Below are 12075 nucleotides of genomic sequence, written 5' to 3' on the forward strand. Positions count from 1 at the left end.
AAGGCCATTCAAGAGAACAGCAAAAGTGGGATTAATTGTTTCTTCTGTATTAAAAACAGAAGTTGCTGGACAAAGTCAGCAGGTCTGGCATCATCTGTGGACAGAAAATGGAATTAACAGTTCAAATGTCCAACATTCCATGCTATCATGGTAGACAGGGCCTTAGCCATGTCCAACTAATTTCTCACACATCTGCCCACCCCCTTCTCTGTCTTCCTACGACAATGACATGGAGGTGCTGGTGTTGGACTAGGTGGACAAAGTTAAAAATCACACAACACCAGGTTATAGTCCAATGGATTTATTTGGAAGTTCAAGCTTTCGGATTGTCGCTCCTTCATCGGGGAGCGAATAAAACTCCATCACCTGTAAAGCTAGTTACCTAATGAAGGAGCAGCGCTCCGAAAGCTTGTACTTCCAAATAAACCTGTTGTGTGATTTTTAACTTTCTCCTCCAATAATGATGGAGTCCTCCAGTCCTCACTTTCCACCCCACCAGACTACATCCAAAGGATCACAACTTGCCATTTCCATCATCTCCAGCAAGAAGCTATCACCAGACACTGTGGAAGCATTCTGCTGGGACACCTCCGGGACTCCCGATTTAGTTCTCTGCCACTCCCAACACCCTCATGCAACTGCAGAAGGTGCAACACTTGTCATTTACCTCCTCACTATCCAATATCGTAGACACATCTTCCAGATGATTTACCTGCATTTCACTCAGTCTTGTCTACTGCAATTGCTACTCAAATGCAATCTCCTCTACACTGGGGAGAGGACACAGACTGAGTAACTGTTTTGTAACACTTCTATAAAAATGACTGAGCTTCAACACCATGCTCCCATGTTTCCATGCTGCCATTTCTGTTTCAGGCCTGCTGCAGTGCTCCAATAAGATTCAATGCAAGCTGGAGAAACAACACTCTCTTGTTTTTTACTTGGGAACCTTACAGCCTTCTGGACTCAACACCAAGTTTAACAATTTACAGCATGAACACCTAGAAGAAAGAATAAAAACGGTGGTCAAAAGGGGAGAATGGAACGGAAAATGGCTCAGGAGAGACAGGGACTATGGAAAGGATCAGGAATTTAACGTAAGTCACAGCAGATAAGGGACACAGGACTGAGTGTGTTGTCCTTAAATGTGTACAGTACATGAACAAAGTAAATTAACTTGTAGCGCAGATTGAAATTGGCAAGTATGACGTGGCCATAAGAGACATGACTGCAAGGGACAGGGCTGGGAACTAAATATTCAAGCATACTCACCCTATCAAAAGGGCAGGGAAAGACTCTGGATTGGAATTATGTACAAGCCCCTTAGCACTTGTCAGAAGGTGGGGCAGCAATTAAATCAGGAGATAAAATAGATGCTATTATAATAATACAACATACAAGTGGATTAAGAAAATCAGGCTGGCAGCAGATCCCAATAAGAGGAATTTATGGACTGTCTACAAGATTTGTTTTGGAGCAGCTTGTAGTAAAGCCCACTAGGGAACAGGCAGTTCTGGATTTAGTGATGTGTAATAAGGCTACAAAAGGACAAGGGTAGGCTAGGAGAGTTGTCAAAGAAGTGCCCATTGAAATGCAACATTACAAAGTGGGAGGTTATGCACTTTGGTGGGAAGAATGGAGGCACAGGCTCCAGAAATCTAAAGCACAAAGGGAATTAGGAGTCCTAATTCAGGATTCTTCCAAAGTTAATATGCAGGTTTAGCTGGCAATTAGAAGGGCAAATACATTATTAACATCCATTTCAAGAGGGCTCAAATACAACTGCAGGGACCTACTGCTGACGCTACAAAAGGTTCTGATCAGATTGCATTTGAATACTATGAGCAGTTTTGGGCCCCATATCTAGGTAAGGATATACTGGCATTGGAGAGGGTCCAGAGGAGGTTCACAAGAATGATCCTGGGAGTGAAGAGCTTGTCACATGAGTAGTACTTGAAGACTCTGGGTCTGCACTTAATGGAGTTTAGAAGGATGAGGGGGAATCTCATTGTAATTTACAGAATTCAGGAAGGTCTGGATAGAGTGGATATGGAGAAGATATTCCCATGCAGGAGAGACTAGGACTCAAGGTCACAGCCTCCAAGTGAAGAGATGACCCTTTACATCAGAGACGAGGAGGAATTTCTTCAGCTAGAGGGTGCCAGGGATTCAGCCAGAATCCGTGTAACTCAGTGCCACAGAACGCTGTGGAGGTTAAGTTGTTGAGTATCTTTAAGACACAGATAGTTCAGTTCTTGATTAATAAATGGGATCAAGGGTTATGAGTAGAAAGCAGGAGAATGGGGGAGCAGACCTATGGGCCAAATGGTCTAATTCTGCTCCTATAACTGACAGTCTTATGGAGTTGCACAAAATACAAGTTCATTGCATGACGAAGCACATTAGCTTGGATAGAAGATTTACTGGCCAACAGAAAGCAGAGAAGACAAAAATGTGCCCTTTTCATGATGGCAAGATATGGTGTGCTACAGGATCAACTCTACAACCTCAACGGTTTATAACACTTCAGTGACTTAAGATGAAGAATGGAAGGAATGGTTGCCAAATTTACTGATAACACAAAATAGGTAATTAAGTAAATTGTGAAGAGGATACATAGAGCAAACAAGTAGTAATAAGGCAAAGACCTGGCAAATAAAGCATATTGTAGGAAAATGTGAAACTGTACGTTTTGACAGATAGAATAAAAACATCATAGATTGCACAGCTCTGAGACGCAGAGGCATCTGGGCAGCCTAATGCATTAATTACCAAGAGTTTAGTACGCAGGTACAGAAAGTCATTAGAAAAGAAAATAGAATGTTATCTTTTTTCATGAAAACTGAATTCAAAGTTGAGGAAGTTTTGCTTCAATTATACAGAGTGCTAGTGAATCTTCATGCAGTGTACTGTGTTCAGTATTGGTTATCTTATTTAAGGAAGGATGTAAATGCATTGGAGACAGTTCAAAGAAGGTTTGCCTTATAAGGAAAAGTTTGATAAGCTTGGAATTATCCATTGGGGTTTAGAAAATCAAAAGGTGATTCGATTAAACTATGCAGGACCCTGAAGAGTAGATGTGGAGACAATACTTTCTCTCACGGCAGTATCTAGAACTAAGGGTTCTGAACATTAAAACCATACAGGTGGTGATATTTTTCTCTCTCAAAAGATTTCAAGTCTTTAGGACACTCTTCCTGAAAGGTGGTACAGACAGAATCTTTGAATGTTTTAAGGCAAACGTTGACAGATTTTTTTTAATTGAGAGCATGTTGCTGGAAAAGCATCCTCGGATGCTGCCTGACCTGCTGTGCTTTCAGCAACACACACTCAACTCTGATCTCCAGTATCTGCAGACCTCACTGACTCCTAGTAGACTGATTCTTCTTAAGCAAGAAAATGAAAGGTTATCGGGGGTAGATGGGAATGCAGATTTGAGGTTACAATCACATCAGATCTTAATGAATGGCATATTCGTGACTGTACCCACTCATGGAAAAAAAATAGATATATATATATATATAAAATCCAATAGAAAGAGAATAGTGCCAGATTATCTGTTAACAACTAATGTTCTTATATTTCAAACAGGATATGGAACAAATCAACGGAACAACAGACCAGTTATCTTAATACTGTAAAGTAGAAGTAATAATGGAATCCTTTATCAAAGATGCAAGACAAAAGCATCTAGAAACTTTAAAGATAGTAAAGAACAATCAGCACACATTTGAAAAGGAGACATTATGCTTAACTAACAAAAACTGAAGTTGCTGGAAAAGCTCAACAGATCTACAGCATCTATTAGTTAATGTTTTGGGTCTGTTTTGAGGAAGGGCCACTGGACCCGAAACATTAACTTTGTTTTCTCCTCACAGATGCTGCCAGATCTGAGCTTTTCCAGCAATTTTTGTTTTTGTTTCTGATTTACAGCATCCACAGTTCTTTCGGTTTTTATTAAGTTTCAAGCAGGTTGGGTTAAACATAAGTAGGAGCAACAGAAAAAGTGGATAAGATGATTGCAGCAATTAATAAACTTGAAATTTCAAAAAAGTCATCAACAAAAATGCTGCTGAGCAAACCAATGATATCAGAGAATGAGGATTCATGGGCGAACCGAACAAATGGCCAGTTGGCTATAAAACAGAAAGTATGGGTGAACAATATTGCATAAAGCAACAAATGGTTTTCCACAGAGAATTGGCACTGAAACCAAAGTTAATTACATAACTGATTTGAAGTGCAATTTCAAAGTCTAAAGATTAAGGTACAATCATTCGTATCATGGAAGAGGCTATAAAACACTAGAAGATGGATTCCAATATGAGGTGAGGTGATGTATTTTGCGAACAGAAAGAAGGAGGTCATATATTCCTTGGAAAGTAAGAGCCTAATTGTGCTCAAAGAGTATATAGGAATGGGGACTTTTAATTACATAACATTAAAAGCAGCAATGCTGGTTAATAAGGCAAAAATAATGCAAACACAGCAGTGAAGTCCACTTCTAGAGGAGGAGAACTGAAAAACAGGAAATTATGTTAAATCTATATCACACCTTAGTTAGATCTTACATGAAGGATTGTGTATAGCTCAGGCCTCTATGAAGGCTATACATATATGAGAGAAGATGCAATATGGTTAGGGTTTTAAAAAAACTAAATTGGGAGATTTTACGCATCAACAAAGATGGAACAGATGGATTCTTCTCTCCTGAAGAGAGGAGTGACATAAGAATTTTGACACTTTTGAGACAATAGACGAAGTGAAGATATTGCTATTTGTGGATAAAGTCAATATGTGCATTTGACTCCTAGACACACTCAAAATCCAATAAGCAATTTAAGATAACTGTTTTTTGAAGGAGGAAGTAGTTGGAATTTTGAACTTGCTACCACAAATGGTTAAGGTAGGGAGCACATGTATGTTTAAGGGTAAGCTAGATGAGAATATGTGGAAGAAGTATTAGAGGAACATGCAAATAAAGTTAGGTGGCTTTGGGTCATAAATACTAGCACAGACCAGTTGGCTGAATAGCCTTTTCTGTGCTGTAATGTATATGTAATTCTATATCAATTCAGACTGGAGCTGAACAAGATTATAAACCCCGAGTAAAAATTATTGAACAGCACATTGACAGTACAGTGGCACCAACCACACCCATCGGTTCTTAACCACAGTGGTGATTTAGGCAAAGATTGGCAACGAAAGGGTTAAAAACAAAGGTACAAAGTCTTTCAAAATTCATGTTAAAATTTTTGGCTTTGTGTCATCACACTTATGCAGATGCTCCAGTGCCATGAAATACAAGAGATCCATCAGCTACTGAGATTTTGATATGCAAGCTGAAGGAAGTCTGCGCATATTTGGTTTCTAAGTATATGCAATAATTTGCATATAAATTGTATACTTAATAAAATAACCTATACAATTAGTGGCTAAATCGAAAGTAAACACAGCTATAAGAACATATGAACAGCAGCAGGCCATTCAGCCCTTGAGCCTCACATTCTAATCACTTATTCTGCCCTATCAACATCCTTTCTCACCCCACAGCACTCCACCCTAATCCCACCATTGCATAAATGCTTTACTCTTCACATCAGCTCTCAGTTATCTCGGCTTAAAACGTAAGTTTGCTCTCTCTCCATGGACGCTGCATGATGCACTTTGATTTCCAGCATTTTTTGTTTTCATCCCCTTCACCCTGTTCCACCATTCAATTAGCTCATTCTATATTTTACACTCTCCATAGCCAATATATCCTTCCTAAGGTGTGGTGCCCAGATCTGTTCACAGTACTCTACCATAGGTTGAATAACTCCATAATGTTGCATCCTTATACTCTAACCCTCTGGATATAAAAGCCATTTCTTGATTATTTTCTACACTTGTTCATGACAGTTTAAAGATTGATGCACCAGAACCCACAACTCTTTCAACATCTACTATATTTTACTCCATATCATCGAGAAATTACCTTGATTGATCAGATCACTATCTCGTTGAAATTTTATTCCAACAGTGTCGCCTAACTTTGTGTCATCAGCAAACTTAGACCTAAGACTTTTTATTCCATTATCCAAGTCATTCATACATAATGTGAATGTTAAGGCCCTAACACAGATTCTTGTGGTCACCACTGGTCACATCCTGCCAATTTGTGTACACACTCACTGTTCTGACTTTGTCACCTGCCACTCAACCAATCATCAAATTCCTTCTGGAAATCCATGTAAACAAGATCCATAGACATTCACTTGTACACTATCGTAGTCACTGCTTCAAAAGATTCAATGAGGTCTGCCAGGCATGACCTACCTGTCATGAATCCCTGCTGGTTTTTCCTAACTAACTGAAATTTTTCAAAGTATTCAGTTACCCCATTTCTGATTAAAGACTGCAATAAATTTTATATCACAGATGTTTGGCTAACTTCCTAAAAAGTGGAGTGACACGTGCAATTTTCCAATCCAGACAGACGACTCCTCTATCAAGGGAACTCTGAAAGGTTATGATTAGGACGTCTACAGCTTGCTCCCGTACTTTCTTTAACGCCCTCAGATGAAAAATGTCAGGTCTTGGGGATTTGTCACTCTTTACTTCAATCAATTTCTTCATTATCAATGTTTTATTTATGTTCAATGATTCAATCCCTGTTCCCAATCCAGTTAATTTCCTCAGGATTTCCAGGAAGCTATTCTCCCTTTGTACTATAAACAGAGGTAAAGTATTTGTTCAACATTTGCTATTTCCTCATAATCATTGACAAATATTCCTACTTTCAGTCTTCAGTAGGTCAACATTGCTCCTGAGCATCTGCTATCCCTTTATAGAACTACACAATTTCTTACTGATTTTGTCCATGGCAAGTTTCCTTTCATAACCCCTTTTAATAGTTCTTACAAGTTGCTTTGTGGCCCTTTGCTGGTCTTTATATCTTCCTCATTCAGCAGGATCTGTGCTGTTTTGTCAGTTTTGTAAGTCCCTTATCTTTTTCATTATCCATGGCAGATTTTTCTACGAATTGGAGTTTTCCCACATCAGGGACATAAAGTAGTTTTCTGAGCAACGGTCACCAGACCAGAAATGTTAACTCTGATCACTCTTCACAGGTGCTGCCAGACCTGCTGAGCTTTTCCAGCAATTTTTGTTTTTGTAAGATTTACAGCATCCATTGTTCTTTTGAGTTCTTTCCCCCTCAAGTAGTTTTCTATTGTGTGAAATGTTGCTTTAAATATTCTCCACTGTTTTTCCAGTTTTACCCATTAGCAGATTTTCCCTTCTTACTGAAGTCAGCCTTACTTAAATCCAAAACTCTACCAACCAATTCTTGCTTTTTTCTTTCAAAATGCTACATTGAACTCGATCATATGATGACCACTATTTGATAAATGTTCACACACAATTAGTTTACTATTTAAATCTGGCTCATGACTCATTACTAAATCCAGTACTGTTAATCTCATTGCATCCAGGAGAATTTGCTATAGGAAACTGACCCTGACACTCCAGAAATCTTTAAACAAGTGTTTGTCTGCCTCTCTGAAGTTAGAATATTAATATTAGAATCCCTCAATAATACTACTTTGGCTTTGCTACCCAGGAACAACGAACAGTGCAGCACAGGAACAGGCCTTTCAGCCCACCATGACTGCGCCGACATAATGCCTTTCTAAACAAAAAACCTTTTGCCTCTACACTATCCATAACTGTATTTTCCCGTCTGTTCAAACATCAGCATTGTATCCACTCCAACATCTCCTCTGGCAGCGCATTCCAGACAAGTATAATTTTCTATGTAAAAAACCTGCCTCTCATATCTCCTTTTAATCTAACCTCTTATCTTAAACCTCTATCCTTAGTAACTTACATATCTACCCTGGGGAAAAAGATTCCAATTATCCATTCTATCCATGCCTCCCACAATTCTGTAAATTTTTATCAGGCTGTCCTTCGCCCTTTGATGTTCAAGTGCTTTAATCATTCAGGATGTGTGCATTGCTGGCTAGGCCAGCACTTATTGTCTGTCACTAATTGTCCAGAGGGTAGCTGAGAGTCAACCATATTGCGATAGGTTCTCAAGTGAAAACAAATCACGTTTGCCCAATTTTACTTCACAACTAATATCCTCCAAATCAATCAATATCATGGTACATACTTCCTGTACCCTCTCTAAAGATTCCACATCATTCTGTAGTGTGGCAACCAGAACATTATGCATTATTCCAAATGTGGTCTAACTAAAGTTCTATATAGCTGCAACATGACTTGCCAATTTTATACGCCACATACCAACTGATGAAGGCAAGCATGCCAAATGCTCAATCATCTTATCCAGTTGTGTTGCCACTTTCAGAAAAGTGTGGACCTGAATGCCTGGATCTCTCTATATGTTGATGATACTAAGGTTCTAATGTTTACTGTATACTTCGCTCCTCTATTAAATCTCCCAAAATGCATCACCTCCCATTTGTCTGAATTAAACCTCATCGGCTATTTCTACAAAGTCTCCAGCCAATCTATATCCTGTTACATTCTCTGGCAATGCTCCTCACTATCAACAGCTTTCTCCAATCTTCGTGTCATCCGCAACCTTACTAATTAGTCCACCTACATTCACCTCCAAATCATTTATATATATTACAAATAACAGAGATCCCTGTGGAATCCCACGGATCACAGATCTCCAAACTGAAAAACACCCTTCCACCACTCCTCTCTGTCTTCTATGACAGAGTTATTTTTGTATCGTCATATCAACTCACCTCAGATCCCGTGTGACATCACTTTTTGCATCAGCCTGTTATAAAGATCTTGACAAAGACTTTGCTAAAAGTCCTTATAGACAACATCTACTGTCCTGCTCTCAATCATGTTGTCACCTCAAAAAACTTAGTGAAGTTTGAGAGACACGACATTCTCTTCACAAAGCCATGCTGTTTATCACTAATGGAGTTAATATTTTTCCAAATTTGAGTAAATCCTATCCAGAAGAATCTTCTCCGATAATTTCCCAACCACTGAAAAGGCTCACCAGTCTGTAAGTTCCTGGATTATCCGCGTTGCCCTTCTTAAACAAAGAAACAACAATGTCTACTCTCCAGCCCTCTGGCACTTGTCCTGTGAATAAAGAGGGTACAAAGATATCATACAAAACACCAGCAATTTCCTCACCTGCCTCCATCAACATTCTGAAATAGATCCTGGGAACATGTCTATCTGAAGGCTTTTAAAAATCTAACACCACCTTTTTCATACTGACATACTCTTGAATATCAACATACCTCCCAAGACTCTCAATTCACCATGTGTTTCTCCTTTGTGAATACCAATGCAAAATATTCACAAAGAAACTCATCCACTTTCTCTGGCTCCACACGTAAATTCGATCCTTTGCCTTTGAGAGGACATACCCTTTCCCTAGTTACCTGCTTACCCTTTACATTTTTATAAAATATATTGTCATTTTTCTTCATCCTGTTTTCCCAAAGACATTTTGTGGCCCCTTTTGGGCCCTCCTAATTTCTTGACTGAGTTCTTTCATTCTCTTTCTGCATTCTTTGAGAGCTCTCTCTGTCTTCAATTTCCTAAACCTTACGTCTGCCTCTTTTTATTTTTGACAAAGCTCTCAATTTCTTGTTATCCAACATTCCTGAATCTTGCCATCCTTATCCTTTATTTTGAGGGAACATGCTAAACTCCTGAACTGTAATCAACCAGCCTATATAATGTTCGCACATGCCAGATGTAAATTTATCTTCAAACAGCCATCGACAGTTTAAACTCTCCAATTCTTGCTGAATATTGTGGTGGTTAGCCTTTCATACAAGGACTAATTTTGTCCTCATGCACAAGTAACTTAAAACTTACAGAATTATGATCACTGTTTCTGAAATAGTTCCTCAGTGGAACTTAAATCATCTGACCTGGCTCATTCCCCAACAGCAGGTAGAGTGTTGCCCCTTTGAGTTGGAATATTTACATTTCATTTAAAAAAAAGGCCCTGAACATACCTAACAAGTTCTTCCTCCATTAAAGCCCCAGCACTAAGTGAGTCTCAGTCAAGAGAGAAAGTTAAAATCATCCAGTTGCTTTTGCATTTTGCCATATCTGTTCCTCAACCACATGCTGGCTGTTGGACGGCCTCCAGTGCAATCCTAAAGTGACTGCAACTTTTCTATGCCTGAGTTTTACCCATATGACCTTGCTGGATGAGACCTCCAAGATGCCCTCAGCACAGCTGTGGATATTATCCCTCATCAGTAACACAACTCTCCCACATCTTTTATACCCCTTTCTATCACAACAGAAACATGTAAATTCTGGAATGTTAAGCTGCCAGTCTTATCCTTTTCTTAACCAAATCTCTGCAATAGCTACAACATCATAGTTATATGTATTAATCCAAGTCCTCTGTTCATCTACCTTAACTGTCATTCTCCTCGCATTAAAACAAATACACCTCATACCACCAGCCCTACTGTTCCCAGTAACCTCAACCTGTCTATCCTTCCTAGCCTTACTGGCCTTAGTCTCTGATTTCTCCTCTGTCATTTAACTTGCTGACATATTGATCTGGGTCAACCAATACACACCTCCACCCCTTCCCCCACAACCCCAAAGCCAGGATTTTGATGCCCCTTCAGTTTAGGTGCAACATGTCCTTCTAGTTTGGAAACTAGTTTTTTAGCCACATATTTAACTGAAAAAATCTTCCTATTCCCAGTAACCCTAAGATTACAACCCCAGAGTTTCTGCTTTTCAACTTCCAACCTAACTCCTTGAATTCCATTTGCAGGACCTAATCTCTTTTTCTGCCTGAGTTGTTCGTACCAATATGGACCAGAACCTCTGACTGCTCACATTCCCCCTTCAGAGAATGTCCTGTGTCCACTCAGAGATATCAGTGACTCTGGCTCCAGGAACACAACATATCATCCTAGAGTCTCACTTGCAGCTACAGAAACATCTATCTGTGCCTCTAACTATCAAGTCCCCTATCATTACTACACACACTTCTAATTTCTGAATTTACAGTCTCGCACTTAAGAGTTGCTGTTGGAGGTCTGTACAGACCTAAATTATAGTTTTTGATCCTTTACTGGCTCTCAGTTATACTCATTTGATCTCCACTGAATGCTTTCTCCTCATTATATCCTCCCTCACCACTAACCTATTTCTTTACTCTTTCCATGTTACCTGATTTTAAAACTGTATTAACTTCCCCTGAGCTCTTGACTCGAGCCTGGCCTGTATTGTTAATTTGAACTTCAGATTCACCTTAAAAGACAGATTCCTCACTTGTGGGGAATTCTTGAATTACTAAGTCCTAACTTTAGGAATGCATACATTTTGAAGCACGGAGGGCACATGACACTAACAAATATTCTACAGAAAGGATGTACAGCAAAACATCTTCAACCAAGACAGGAGGACCACTTCTTCACAAACAGGAGAAACTTCAAATGTTGGGAGCAAAATTTTCACACCAAAATCATAGCTGATATTGCCACTAATCACGCGCAGTTAAAAGCTGAGACGAATCTGTAAGTTGACTTTCATTTAAAATACAGCACATGGGAAAATAATGGACATTCTTCCAAATTTCGAAACACAAAACCCAATACAGAAAAACGTTGCTCCTTCTTATGTTCATTAATGAAATCCACGGAATTGAATCATAATCAAAAAGAACAAAGTTTCTTTTTTAAAGTTAGTGATACTGCAGCAAGGGAGAAAGTTAGCATTAACAAGTTAAGAAATATAAATTAAGTTAACAAAAGGCATTAATTATGCAACTGAAATATATCATGTATATAAAAAGTATAATATTTCTGCACACAGTTAAAGATTGAGGCAATTGTCAAAGCAACCAAAACAGGACAGAAACCCTTAAAATAAAACAGCAGTTGCTGAAAAGCTGGAAATGTGGAAAACAACAATATCAATGTATTAACAGCAAAAGATTCCAGCTGCAAAATCCCAGTAGGAAAATTCTTCAATGCTAACTCTCAAGTAGCTAATGTAATTTGTTTCAAAGCATGCTAAAATGTGTTTTCTTTACAGATTCTTACA

General features: G+C 38.9%; 1 protein-coding gene across 1 annotated transcript in view; it reads right to left on the bottom strand.

Annotated features, from left to right (window-relative positions):
- LOC140464758 (uncharacterized) overlaps positions 1-9064 on the bottom strand; it is a 215700-nt gene extending 206636 nt beyond the window's left edge. The window contains exon 1 of the mRNA XM_072560257.1: positions 9035-9064. The gene's annotated coding sequence lies outside the window, so the exon portion shown is untranslated. The remainder of the gene's footprint in view (positions 1-9034) is intronic.
- Positions 9065-12075: the final 3011 nt, after the last annotated feature.

The sequence above is a fragment of the Chiloscyllium punctatum genome, chromosome 3, assembly GCF_047496795.1.
Source record: "Chiloscyllium punctatum isolate Juve2018m chromosome 3, sChiPun1.3, whole genome shotgun sequence".
Classification (NCBI taxonomy): domain Eukaryota; kingdom Metazoa; phylum Chordata; class Chondrichthyes; order Orectolobiformes; family Hemiscylliidae; genus Chiloscyllium; species Chiloscyllium punctatum.